This window comes from Molossus molossus, unplaced genomic scaffold (assembly GCF_014108415.1).
Source record: "Molossus molossus isolate mMolMol1 unplaced genomic scaffold, mMolMol1.p scaffold_m16_p_11, whole genome shotgun sequence".
Lineage (NCBI taxonomy): Eukaryota > Metazoa > Chordata > Mammalia > Chiroptera > Molossidae > Molossus > Molossus molossus.
In genome coordinates this window covers 33,184,770-33,199,079 of record NW_023425346.1, presented here as the reverse complement: position 1 = coordinate 33,199,079, position 14,310 = coordinate 33,184,770, and positions in this window count along the sequence as shown.

Sequence of the window (14,310 nt, the reverse complement as noted above, 5' to 3'; positions counted from 1 at the left end):
CATATCATTTACTAACTTAAATCCATATAGACTGACTACTGCTACTACATATAGACTAACATATACTGTTACTACAAGGTGGGTGATAATGAATTGCCACTTAGCCCTGCCGGGCCTCAGCTATTACATCTGCAAAGTGAATGTGTTGTAATGTGATTTTTCAGGAGCTGTCCAGCTCTACCATTCTGCTTGTCATATGAGATCTCAGGTGTTTTAGCTATTTATGGTTGCCTGTTCCCACTACATTTTGCAAGAACTGTATACTTCTCAAGGAATACATTTTGCATAGGTCTGACTAAATGAAACTGGGACACTTCTGCAAAATTTGATTAACTAAGCACATTCTGTTTTCAAAAAAGAGTTTTGTTGAGCAAATGAAGGCTTCCATGGAAACAGCTCTAACACTGATTTTAGAGAAAACTCAACAAGGGCCAGATAAGTGTATTGATCCAGACAATACAAAAGCATAGAAAAACACACCTGGCAAATGCACCATCACTTTGCATAGCCCTTACATTTCCTCCTTTTTTTCTCATTGTTTTTGTTAATACCGTAAACTTACTTTTAGAATTACTCCCATTTGTAACATTGGTGACTCTATAAATCTGCAAAAGGGTCATTGAAACTTCAAAATTAAAGTCACACTGAGATTTGCACCACACTTCTAATTAGTTACCTTGGGTTCTTCCAGTCCTGTGGTGGGAGGACGGTCAAATAGCAGAGAAAGAGCAAAGGCAGCAGGCAACGCATAAGAACATTGTTTCATCCTTGAATTGAGCTTGATGTTTCTTAGACCTGGGTTATGTGGCCATGTGCAGAGGGAAAGAGATACATGGACAGGTAGGTACACAAGTGTCTAAAACATGCTAGTCTTTTACACATTTGTAAGAGTGTTTTACTTCAGGACAATTTTGCGGGCACATTACAGTCTGAAGGGAAGGCGGCAAGCTATACAATCTGCCCTGGTAAAGGCTGGGAGCCAGAAGATAAGCTTGATAGTTTTCTAGAAAGACTTTTCCAAAACCACCTTCCCAAGGAATAAACCTCCCCTCCACAGATCTTCTTCCTCCTTAGCTGACAAGAGGATATTCTACTCAGCATGGGAATGGTCTCAGGTCTGTGTTTACCTGAGACCCACGAGCTGGTGACACCTTGTTCGCTAACCTCAGTTGCACTCAGTGATGCTGCTGTGTGATGCCGGGTGAGCCCCCCCCCCCACCTTCCCTTTAATACTTTTTTAATGGAACAAACAAAATTCCCTAAGAAACTGCTTTTTCCCCCTAATCCACTATTCTGATCATGCATATAGTAATCATATTAATAACATATTCTAATGACTAAAAACTCTTAGAATAAACAGTATATCTATCACCTGACTTGTTTACACTGGCGAGTTCTGCTGAATTCTGGACTCTTCTGCATTATTTTAATAAAAACCCAGTAATCTTTCAAAGTAGGAATATAAAATAATTAGATTGCTTCTCATTTGATAAAGGAAAGTTAAGTGAAGGGGTCGTCCAGCTACTCATATGCCAACTCAACTTGTTAGGATTCAAAATGAATGTTGATATGATTTTCTCAGATAAAGAATGGAATCTGATTTGGAAGTCAGTTATATTGTGCAACTTTTGTCAAATAAATATACCCAAACTATAAAATGCGTATAATAATATTTACTTGAGAGCTAGTGTGAGTGGAAAACAGTAAAGAATAAATAAAAGTTAGTGATCATCTCTTACCTTTAATTCTTCCTTTGAGCTGATGCTGTGGTTTAAAGACACCATATTATCTCCAAAAGGATATTCACCTGCATTCACCAAAAAATACAAGGAATGTAATGTTAGTGAGCCTATCAGTCACGGTCCAATCAGAAAAACAGAAATAGTCTGAAAATTTCAAATACCGGTGAATATAATACAAGATATTGCTTACAAAAAGTTTAGTCGGGTGGAGGAGTAAAGGGGGCAAGGAGCACTGTACAGAGTCTAGAATGTGCATTCGCTGCTGAGGGTGCTTCCAGTGCTCTGGAGTCCATGGTCACCTGTCATCCCCACTACTGCCCCCTGCTGTCGAGCCACAGACACTGCCGGCGGCCAGAGTAACTCACAGCCACCGCCCCTGCTGGAACCAGAAAGAGAAATACTTCCTCCTTCACTGTCCTTGCAGTCTTACCGAAGTGCTTCCTACTGACAGAGCTGAATAGGAACCAGTCAGCAAGAGAGTTTGGGGAATGAAAGTTTCAGACCCTTCAGTACAGAGGAGGAAGTGGACTGAGCACCAGCAGACATTATCCAGAAGAATAAATAGTCTCGTTAGTTACCATACAAGGAAGCCAGCAAACACTCTGGCTCAAAAGGATGGACTGTGTTTATCTCTCGCCAAAATCCCATGAAAATGTCATTAAAAATATAATGAAACTGAAAATAGGAAAGGGATCTATGATGACTAATTTTATGTGTCAACTTGACTAAGACAGAAGGTATCCAGATGTTTGATTAAACATTATTCTGGGTGTGTCTATGGGTGTGGTTTTGGATGAGATTAACATTTGAATTATTAGACCAAGTAAAGAAGATTGACCTCACCTTGGCCAGTTTGGCTCAGTGATTAGAGCATCGGCCCGCAGACCAAAGGGTCTTGGGTTCAATTCCTGGCCAAGGGCTCATATCTGAGTTGCAGGTTTCATCACTGACCTCAATTGAGGTTGTGCAGGAGGCAACCAATTAATGTATCTCTCTCACATCGATGTTTTTCTCTCTCTCCTTCCCTACCTTCCACTCTATCTTAAAAAAAAAAAAAAAATCAATGGGAAATACCCTCTGGTGAGGATTAACAAAAAAGAAGAAGAAGAAGAAGAAGAAGAAGGAGAAGAAGAAGAAGAAGAAGAAGAAGAAGAAGAAGAAGAAGAGAAGATTGCCCACCTTAAAATGGGTGGACCACATCCAATCTATTGAAGGCCTGAATAGAAAAAATGGCTGAGTAGGGGAGAACTCATTGTCTGCCTGACTATGAAGCTGGGACACCTGCCCTTAGACTCAGACTGAAACGTACATCATTTTGTCTCCTGGTTCTCAAGTCTTTACCGTGGTCGTCCTTAGTGCATTTGAGAAATATGTGCCAAAGACTATGCTACGTTTTTTCTTCTCAGTATTACCATGGAAAAGGCTATTCTTAAGAAGCCTTGCTGGCAATATTTTCATCTATATGTACTCAATGAAATTAATACTTAATTGATATTCTTTCTTGTCCTCTACTTTGCATCAACATTATTTGTTCTTCTGAGTCTTCAGCTAGCCAACTCCATACCTTGGGACTTCTCTACCTTCATAATCACGTGAGGCAATTCCTCGTAATAGATAGATAGATAGATAGATAGATAGATAGATAGATAGATAGATATCAAACCAATATATACCATTTGTTCTGTTTCTCTGGAGAACCCAAATTAATACAAGATCCATCAATAAGTTAGACATTTTGGTAAATTCCTAGAAGAAAGAATGTAGATGGGATCATGTTGATGAATAGGTTCCAACAAAGAAGACTGTCACTCAAAAATGCACAAGAGTCAGTCAGACCAAGAGGGGCAGGTACCACCCCTGACGGTGCCCAGCAGAGCCAGCCAATGCCAAAGCCAGAAAGCAGAAATGGACTGTAAGCAGGGCACTTGCTGATGGAGTGGCTACACAATAGCTAGAGCAAATTGTTCTTTCCAATCTCCTGCCTGAAAAAAAATTTTTAAGTTACACAAAAATGGTATGGCCTAAACAACAGGTAAAACATATTTTGGCATGACTTTACACCAATTATGGAGTATAGAGCAAAAAACTCTTTATTGACTTTGAAACTTGAAATATTGTCAGTCTAATGAAGAGCTTAATAGCACAGGATTACAGTTCTTTCTCTATAAGCATGATTACACTATTTGATTCTTGCATTACAAACATATGTAAATGCTGCCTCTTGCTTTACAATTAATTTAAAGTAGAAAACATTGCAGTTACAGAGCAGAATGCGTGGAATAAGTTTTAGCAATGGAAAAGCAAAGGTACCACAGACCAAGGTTGTGAGGGAGCGATATAGAGGAAGAGGAGGAGAAAATGTTCACGCATTTATTTCCTTATCTAAGAGAGTAAAGTCAATAGATTCAAGCTAAAATTGAAGTGTTAAGAAACATATCTATGTGTTTTGTTTAATTGTTGAAAAGTATACCCTTAGAATGAAAAAAAAATTAACAACAGATGGAGAATAAAAGAAGAGATGAAAATAGGGCTAGATTCCTCATCTTTCATAACTGGGAGTAAACGAAGTCCAAAACTGATAAATTAACAAATCAAGTTACAAATATGTAATGCAGTATTATGAATATAACCACAGAAAAGATCAGAAACAGTAAAACTTGTTACCTCTTATAAGGCTGTGCCTGATAGAAGGAGATTTTATTATTTTTATTTTAATGCGTTCTTTTCTATTTAAATATTTAATTCTGTGCATGTATTATAGTTTTATAATCAAAATAAATAAATGCAAAGAAAATATTCCTGTCTGTGGAGGGGATACAGAGAGAGACATGCACACAAACAGCTCTGTGGTCTCAGCTCGGTGCTGAGTTACAATGATGTCATGAACGTAAAGCAGCTATGAATGTAAATCGAAGTGATAGGTAAATGGTACTGTCTCATAGAAGGAACCAATAGCATATGTTACCGGGGGCACCAGATCTAGGCTATCATTTCAGAGCAAAACCTCTTTTAGAGTGGGCTGTCGAAGAGCAAGACATTCTCAGGCTGGTTTAACCCTTTCCCTTCTCTTTCCAACATTTAACTATAACGTTTAAGTTCAAAAAGAATTATTGAAAAGACATATAAAACTTTCTCAACAGAAAGTGCTCCTCAGTTCCTTGTAGAAGAAAACAATTATCATAGAAAAGTAAATAAATGCAACGTATTAGGTCTGACAAGGTGATAGGGTCAAGAGGTCACTTTGGTTTTACATTAAGGAATAAATCAAGTTGGCTGGACTTATCTCAATGCTGGTCAAGCCTGCACACACTGGGGGAAAGTCCCCTTATACTTCTCGTAAGTCCTCATAGAAAAAGGTCTTTGAAAGGCCGTCCCAACTTCTGCTGAACTGTGAGTCAGCCCTCTGTACACTGTTTCTTGCAACTGGACCATGCCTCTGTTGCTCCCTAGAATCTAGTCAATACTACTTTTCTGATCATCTTCCTATTCCCATTGCTTTTACTTTCTTTAGTTAAGCCTTGGCTTTGCAAATTCTTTGACTGTTCATAATCCATCTAGTTGTTCATAATCCTTATTTGCAAGAACATTCGAAGTTTCCCTTGTCAAAATAAAAGCCCATTACCTCCCAGCAGGCTCTCCAAGTTACTTTTCACTAGATGCATAATGACCTGAGTGTGTAGTTTTCCATCTGAGACTCGGAGCCCAGAACTCCCATTTTAAATGGCCCTATTTCTCTGAAGTTCTCACACAAGTTTCCACCCCGTCAAGAAAACTAACACGGTCAGAGAATCCTTGGAAATGCATAATCCTTTTGGAAAGTGAAGACTTGATATTTAAAAATGAAACAGAGTGCCCTGGCTGGTTTGGCTCAGCAGTTAGGGCGTCGCCCCGTGGATCAGAGACCAGGGTTTGGTTCCCACTAAGGGCATGTACCTCGTTGCGGTTTGTCAACCACTCTATGTTTCTCTCTCTCTCTCCCTCCCACTCTATCTGAAGATAAATGCAAAAATGTCCTCGGGTGAGGATAAAAAAAAAAAAAGAAACAGAGCAAAACACAGCCTATGCTAACCCATAAGAAAAATAATTTAAGTGCCAATGTGTGGAGAATTTCCAACTTCTGAGCTACTTCGTGTTCCCACATGGTCAAGATTAACATCATTCCGTTCTGACTGGCTCTCCCTGTCCCCATGGGTAGAAGTGGGCTCAGAAACATGTGGATGAAGAAATTTCCCAGTGTATCACAGTTACCAAGACAGCTGTGCAAAGTCGTTTTTACACAAATAAAGAAATGTTACCGACTTCTGACAGGTTTAATTATGGTAACTGTTTTGTGAGCTCTTGGATCTGATCACAGAAAACGTGGAACGCGTCGGACAGCAGATGCCCCCGTGCGCGTAGAGAGCTTTGGTCAGGGCCTGGCTGCTCCGGCTCCGCGTCCGCGCACAGAGCCGTGGCCTCTGTCGTTCACCAGAGCATGCGTAGAAATAACAAGCGAGCACAACGTTTAGAGAACTCGGGGTTTAGGTTTCCATTTAATTTAATTTTATGGTTGACCCAGGATTGAACAAACCGGAAAAAAAAAACACTTTTTATTCAAGTCTTTGGAAATGGGAAAAAAAAACCACACCAAACTATTGACTATTGTAGCAAATATTTAGAAAGATTTTATTTGTCTTCACCATAAGCCTATAAAGCATGCATTGTTATTATTATTTTTAGAGTGGAAATAAATATATATATATATAAATATATATAAAATCACAAAACATCAATGAAACCAAGGTTCTTTGAAAACATAAACAAGATTCATAAACCTTTAGCCAGCTTCATCAAGAAATAAAGAGACAGTCCCCAAATAAATAAAATCAGAAATGAGAGAAGCAAAGTAACAACTGGCATCACAGAAATACAAAGGATTGTAAGAAAATACTATGAACAAGTATATACCAACAAATTGAACAACCTGGGTGAAATGGACAAATTCCTAGAAACATACAATCTTCTAAAATGGAATCAGGAAGAATCAGGAAACCTGAATAAATTGATAACAACTAATAAAATTGAAGCAGTAATCAAAAAATTCTCAGCAAAAGTCCTGGACCAAATTGCTTCATCAGTGAATTGACCATTCAAAGAACTAACACCTATCTTTATCAAGCTATTCCAAAAAATTCAAGAGGAAGGAAGACTTCCAAGCATGTATTATTATTATTTATTTTATTATTATTTTTTAATCCTCACCCGAGGATATTTTTACATTTATCTTCAGACAGAGTGGGAGGGAGAGAGAGAGAGAGAGAGAAACATTGATGTGAGAGAGACACATTGATTGGTTGCCACCTGCACAACCCCAAGTGGGCCCTGGGATGAACTGAAACCAAGGTACGTGCCCTTGGCCAGAATCAAACAGGAACTCTTTGGTCTGCAGGTCAATGCTCCACTCACTGAGCCAAACCGGCCAGGGCCCAAGCATGTATTATTTAAAAATATTTTATAGCTGAGAAAACAGACTCGGAAAGATTCCGTTGCCCAAACCACTAAGCTAGTGTTCCGAAAATGTAAAATTAAAACCTGAATCAGTCTGCTTCCAAAAACCATGCCCGCCTAATATTTTAACATGAAATCCTGTTTTCCTGTATATATATATTTTTTATCCTCACCCGAGGACATTTTTCAATTTTTTGTTCAGATAGAGCAGGAGGGAGAGAGAGGAAGAGAGAGAGAGAGAAACATTGACGTGAAAGGGACACATTGAGTGGCTGCCACCCGCACGACCAACCAGGGCCGGGGACAAACTGCAACCGAGGTACGTGCCCTTAGTGGGAACCGAACCCAGGTCTCTCTGTACCGCAGGCCAACGCTCCAACCGCTGAGCCAAACCGGCCAGGGCGCCGCCTAATATTTTAACATGAAATCCTGTTTTCCTGTATATGTAGATTTAAAATTATTAGCATATTTTAATTTTTCTTAAATCAATATTTGTCAAATGCTTATCTCTGGGCTGACTGTCTAAGATGGAAAGGTGAGTTCGTGGAGCAATGTCTTCAAGAAACATTTAGCAGAACAGGCATTACGTAGTGATAACTATTTATTATACAGAGTGTCTATTTCTGTAAAATAGTCCTTTTCATGGTCGTATGTGGATGAAACAGCAGGAGCTACTACTAGGAGCTGAGGGTAGGAGAATGGCATAAAAATAAAAAACTTCAGAGAAAAACCTGTTTCAAATTGAGTTTCTCAGTGAGGAAGTGACATACACCAGATGGGGAACAGCACGTGCGAAGGTGAAGAGGCAGGAAAGAACGGGGCAGACGTGAGACCCCACAAGTGGTTGGGCACAGTGAGAATCAGGGGCATATGGGCCCAGATGAAGGTGAGCCTGGATAGGTAAGGACACAGCCACCGCACAGGCAATATTACGTGGTCTGACTTGTTCTACGTGGGTGATAGAAACTGTGAAAGAAAGAAGAAAGACACCAGATTTGCATTTTAAAACCACCTCTTCACAACAGAGAGGGATCATTTCAAGTCGCTCTGTAGATTTTAAGAACTTGGTGAAGGGTTACCAAGGAGGAGGCGTCTGGTTTTAAGGAGAACTCTGCACACCTTCAATCTGCAGGGGCTGGGTTACCTTTGGGAAATGCCATAGGTGTGGAAGGCAGATGATCCTGGCTTGAATCTAAATGTCTCCCAGATGTACTCTAGACATTAAAAAAATTTTTTTATTAATTAATTTTTGTTACAGATGTTTCTCCTTTTTCCCCCATTGATTCCCCCCTCCCTCTCCCTCCCTGCCCTTTCCCCAGTTTGTTGTCCATGTCCACTGTTCATGCATACATGCACATAAATTCTGTGGTTTATCTCTCCCCCACCACCCCCCTATTTAGGGGATTGTCCATCTGTATTCCACTTCCGCGTCTCTGGGACTACCCCCTTCCTCAGACTGTTATGTTCATTATATTCCACAAATAAGTGAGATCATATGATACTTGTCTTTCTCTGTTTGGCTTGTTTCACGTTGGATGATACTTTCCCGGTCCCTCCATGTAGTCTCAAAGGATAAGAGATCTTTCTTTCTTACAGCTGCATAGTACTCCATTGTGTATATGTACCACTGCTTTTTTATCCATTCGTCTACTGATGGACACTTGGGCTGTTTCCAGATCTTAGCTATTGTAAATAGCGCTGCTATGAACATGGGGGTACATATATTCTTTCTGATTGGTGTTTTAGGCTTCTTAGGGTATATTCCTAGAAGTGGGATCACTGGGTCAAATGGAAGTTCAATTTTTAATTTTTTGAGGTAACACCATATTGTTTTCCATAGTGGCTGCACCAGTCTGCATTCCCACCAGCAGTGTATTAGAGTCCCCTTTTCTCCACACCCTCGCCAACACTTGTTTGATGATTTGTTGATGGCGGCCATTCAGACAGGTGTGAGGTGATACCTCATTATTGTTTTAATTTGCGTCTCTCTGATGATTAGTGATGATGAGCATTTCTTCATATGTTTCTTAGCGATTTGTATGTCCTTTTTGGAGAGGTGTCTATTTAGTTCCTCTGCCCATTTTTTAATTGGGTTCTTTGTCTTCCTTTTGTGGAGTTGTATGAGCTCTCTATATGTATTGGAAATAAACCCCTTATCTGATATATCATTGGCAGTTATGCTCTCCCATACAGTTGGTTGCCTTTCCGTTTTGATGATTGTATCTTTCGCTGTGCAGAAGCTTTTGAGTTTGATGTAGTCCCATGTGTTCATTTTCTCCTTTGTTTCTATTGCCTTAGGTGATGTGTCAGTAAAAATTCTGCTGCATATGATGTCTGAAATTCTGTTGCCTACAGTCTCTTCTAGGATTTTTATGGATTCATGAGTTACATTTAAGTCTTTTATTCATTTTGAGTTTATTCTTGTGTAGGGTGTAAGTTGATGGTCTAGTTTCATTTTTCTGCAAGTAGCTGTCCAATTTTCCCAGCACCATTTATTAAAGAGGCTGTCCTTACTCCACTGTATGCTCTTGCCACCTTTGTCAAATATTAATTAAGCATATTGCCTTGGGTCCATTTCTGGGTTCTCTGTTCTGTTCCACTGGTCTATATGCCTGTTCTTGTGCCAGTACCAGGCTGTTTTAATTACAGTGGCTTTGTAGTATAACCTGAAATCTGGTATTGTGATCCCTCCAACTTTGTTCTTCCTTTTCAAGATTGCTGTGGCTATTCAAGGCCTTTTTTGGTTCCATATGAACTTTTGAAATAATTGTTCTAATTCTGTGAAGTATGCCGTTGGTATTTTGATGGGGATTGCATTGAATCTATAGATTGCTTTGGGTAGTATGGACATTTTAATGATGTTAATTCTCCCAATCTATGAACAGGGTATGTGCTTCCACTTTTTTATATCTTCCTCTATTTCTTTTTTCAATGACCTGTAGTTTTCTGCGAATAGGTCCTTTATTTCTTTGGTTAAGTTTATTCCTAGGTATCTTAATTTTTTTGCCGCAATGGTAAATGGGATTGTTTGCTTAGTTTCTCTTTCTGTGAGTTCATCATTGGTGTATAACAATGCCATCGATTTCTTGATGTTAATTTTGTATCCTGTTACTTTTCCAAATTCATTTATTAAGTCTAGTAAAGTTTTGATGGAGTCTTTGGGGTTTTCTATGTATAGTATCATAGACATTAAAATTTTAAAAATTGGCCCTGGCCGGTTTGGCTCAGCGGTTAGAGCGTCGGCCTGCGGTCTGGAGAGACCGGGGTTCGGTTCCCGCTAAGGGCATGTACCTCGGTTGCAGTTTGTCCCCGGCCCTGGTTGGTCATGTGGATGGCAGCCACTCAATGTGTCTCTTTCACGTCGATGTTTCTCTCTCTCTCTCTCTCTCCCTCTTTCTCCCTCCCACTCTATCTGTACAAAAAATGGAAAAATGTCCTCGGGTGAGGATAAAAAAAAAAATTTAAAAATTTCTTATTAATTTATGTACCTGATACTTGTTTTTTAAATAAGTGAGGGATTTAGAAAAACTGTGTGAGTGTTTTCATTTATGCACGTTTACCATATATTTCAAAAGATCAGTTGCTATCGTACCTCCTCATGCTGTCATTCAAATTCCCTACAGCAGTAGATTTTACTCTGTTTGCAGTGTCCATAACAGGAGTCTGGGAAGTCTATACCAGGAAGTCTGGGGAGAAGTCTCAAAAAGCTTGCCAGGGGCTCCATATTTCTTTGAAGTCATTTTTATTTAAATCATGCTAGTGATATGTCTGTTCCATATTCATTTCTAAAAATATAAAGTATGCCCCGGCTGGTGTGGCTCAGTGGTTGAGTGTTGACCCATGCACCAAGAGGTCCCCAGTTCGATTCCCAGTCAGGGCACATGCCCAGGTTGTGGACCTGATCCCCAGTGGGGGGCGTGCAGCAGGTGGACAATCAATGTTCTCTCTCATTGATGTTTCTATCTCTCTCTCCTTCTCCCTTCTTCTCTCTCTCTCAAATCAATAAAGAAAACAATTTTTAAAAAATTATGAAGTGTTATTGTTAATTCATTCATTTTCCTCCAAAATCCTTAAATCCATTTGAAATGCCAGGAAAATGTACCATGTTTACCAGGTGAATATTTGTTCCTTCTCTGGCATAACCCACTTACTTGCAGACTCTGGTGCTACATGATTTGTTAGCCCAACGCAGGCCACCAGCAGCTCGGGAAACTAACAAATGGATCCTCATGTCCTAAGTCAACAGCATGTAGGTACTTTTCTCAAACTTTATTCACAAGAATCATACTAGTTGTTAAACAGAACAGTCAGATTCCTGGGATTTATCCATGGAGACTATTTTAATTCAACATGTCCATGGAACTGACATTTTTTAAAAAATGGACATAATTGATTCAGTGGCTGTTCTGCAGTCCCCACAGTGAGAAATACCACACTGAAACTCTAGACTATGGTCAGTACCACATGGCCCACCATCCCTGTCACCTTCCACCACCTTGCCTAGCACACTGATCCGCAGCTGCCTAGACCCCACCTGCCCGCACCATCCCATACAGCACAAATGGACCCTCAGGTAAAGGAGCTAATGTGCCCATGTGCCATCACTGTGGGTGGTAACGCACTCGGACTAGAGCTGGGACAGCACAACTGGAGTATAGTATAAAAGCAAATCATGCTCAATGAAAGAAAATTTTGATAGCATACAGAAGTATAAAATAAATAATATGAAAGTAAAAACAGGCAAGGGCAATACAAAGAGAAAAGTAATCTAAAAATACATGGATATGGGGCACCTTCCAAAGTCTATTGCGCTGAGCCTTTCACGATGACTTCGATCATTTTAGAAGCGTGAAGGGAGCTAATAGTTTTTAAACACACACTGTCTATCAGTTAGAACCGGTAATGAGGTAGGAATATTTTTTATGTTTTTCAAAGAGAAAAACAAAGCTTGCTGAGGTAATTTAGATAGTAAAGTTAAACAAAAGAGCATTAGAACTCTTCCAAACTTATAATTAGGCTTCCTCTGGAAGGACTGATACCTGCTTGTCAAGGGGAACCTGGCGACGTGTACTTTCTGTGCGGTGGTTCCGTTCACATCTCTTTGCTGTAACGTAGAACTCCAAGCAGAGACTCCTCATCCACAGAGGTCAAGGTGACACGACCAGTAACCTGAAGGCAGCCATTCGTCACGTCAGACACCAGCAAGGCCTCAGAAGAGAACATCATGCCACTCTCCTGATTCCCTTGCATGACCGAGGCTACATGGGCACCCCGCCCCGCACCTCCCTGCATCATATCACCCCCATGCCCAGTGTTAGCTCTGTCATCTCTCTGCTCTGAGCCGGAGGTACAAACATATCCCCCAGCCCAGGTGTGTCAGGGAAGTGTCTCTGGTTCTAGGGGAAGATCACTGACCAGTTATCAGGACCCCAGCCAGCTTCCATAAAGGAAGAAAAAAATCAATTAAGTATTTCCACGCCAGATTCTCAATCTCATTTCAGTAACGAATGGGCTGAAATTTAACTGGAAGACCTAGCTATTGTCTTCTCTACATCAACAAACAAACAAGCTTGGACATGGAAGGTCTTCAAGGCAGCGTTTAACCCAGAGCTTCCCTGACTTTCCGGGCATTGAGCTGCAACCAAGCAGGCAGAAGTTGCACCCTCTAAAGAATTTGTGATTTAAGTGGCTTTATTCTGAGCAGACAACTCAGCCCCAAAGTGCTTTACTAAAATGGCAAGTTGGGAAATGCTGAAGTAATGCCTAATTGGTCGCACCCAGATTCTGTTGCTCCCTGCCTTGGAAGTAAAATCCTGCTGTTACATGACAAAGCAAGAAACCTTGTAGTTCAGGGACACACCCGGGGTCCAGGTCATGCAAGTCGTGTGCGCGGTTAGTGAAACTGATGGGGGGGCTGCACTTCTTGGCAGGCCCCTCTCTCGTGCTCTCTTGCTGCTCTAGAGGAATCTCTGATGTTCAAGCCACATCAATTTCTCTTACCCAGGCGGGAGACGCGGTGGCCGGTCTCAGTATCCTCATTTTATAGCACCCACTTCTGTCATTTGGGCAGGAAAAGTCTTCAGGGAAATGGGGAACTGGCTCTTTCACCAAATCAATTACAGTTTCATCAGTTCCTGACGGGCTCTGCTGGGTTCTGCTGAGCTCGGTGGAGACGTGTCAGTCCTGGAATGTCAGAGGAACGAAGGCGCAGGAGACCTTCCCATTGCACACCTCAGCACGAGGGGGAACTTCCAGCAGCTTCGGAGAGGTTTCCAGCCACTCGAACGCCGGAGACCTTGAGACTCCCATGCACACGGGCAGGAAACCCCGGATCCAGTTCTAGCAAAGCGACCACGGACCAGCCGGTGTCCACCCTTAGGAAGTAAAAATGAGGAGTAAGCCACCTCAAACCTATTTGTCTGGGAACATTTCTAATATTCTGGCCAAGTATTATATGTTGGAAAACATACACAGGCTCGAGGACACAGAGCAGTGGTCACAGCTCTCATGCAAACACACTGCTCCCCGAGGCAGGGCAGAGGCTCCTTTCGCAGGTGAAGCACCGGACACCTGGGCCAAACCCAGTCTCATTGAACCAGAGGCAAAACAGAGATGCAAACGCCTCTGTCCTGCTCCACAGCCCACTGCACTCCGTGGCCTCCCATCCGGCTCACAGAAGAGTGAGTCTGTGTGCACATCACCTTCTCGTACCTTAAACCCGTTTTACTTATTTTTTTTATTTATTTGTTTGTTTTTATTAATTTATTTTTGTTACGCTGTTTCTCCTTTTTCCCTCCTCCCGATCCCATAAGCCCATTATGAAGTCTTTCCTGAAGGGACTTGAAAACAACCTCAAACCTGTGGGGAGAAGTCGGTGAGGAAGCGAAGGAGGAATATCCGCTCCTCCCTTCCCCCACGCTCCCTCTGCACTTCCAGGACAGTTCAACTGCTAGGTAGTCAATGAGATTTATTTTATACTGATGCAAAATGCTTAAAAAAAGGAAAAGGGAAGGGGGGAAGGAGAAAGAAAGTGACAAAGAAGAACACTGAAAACAATAAAAGATGGAGAACTACCGAGTGA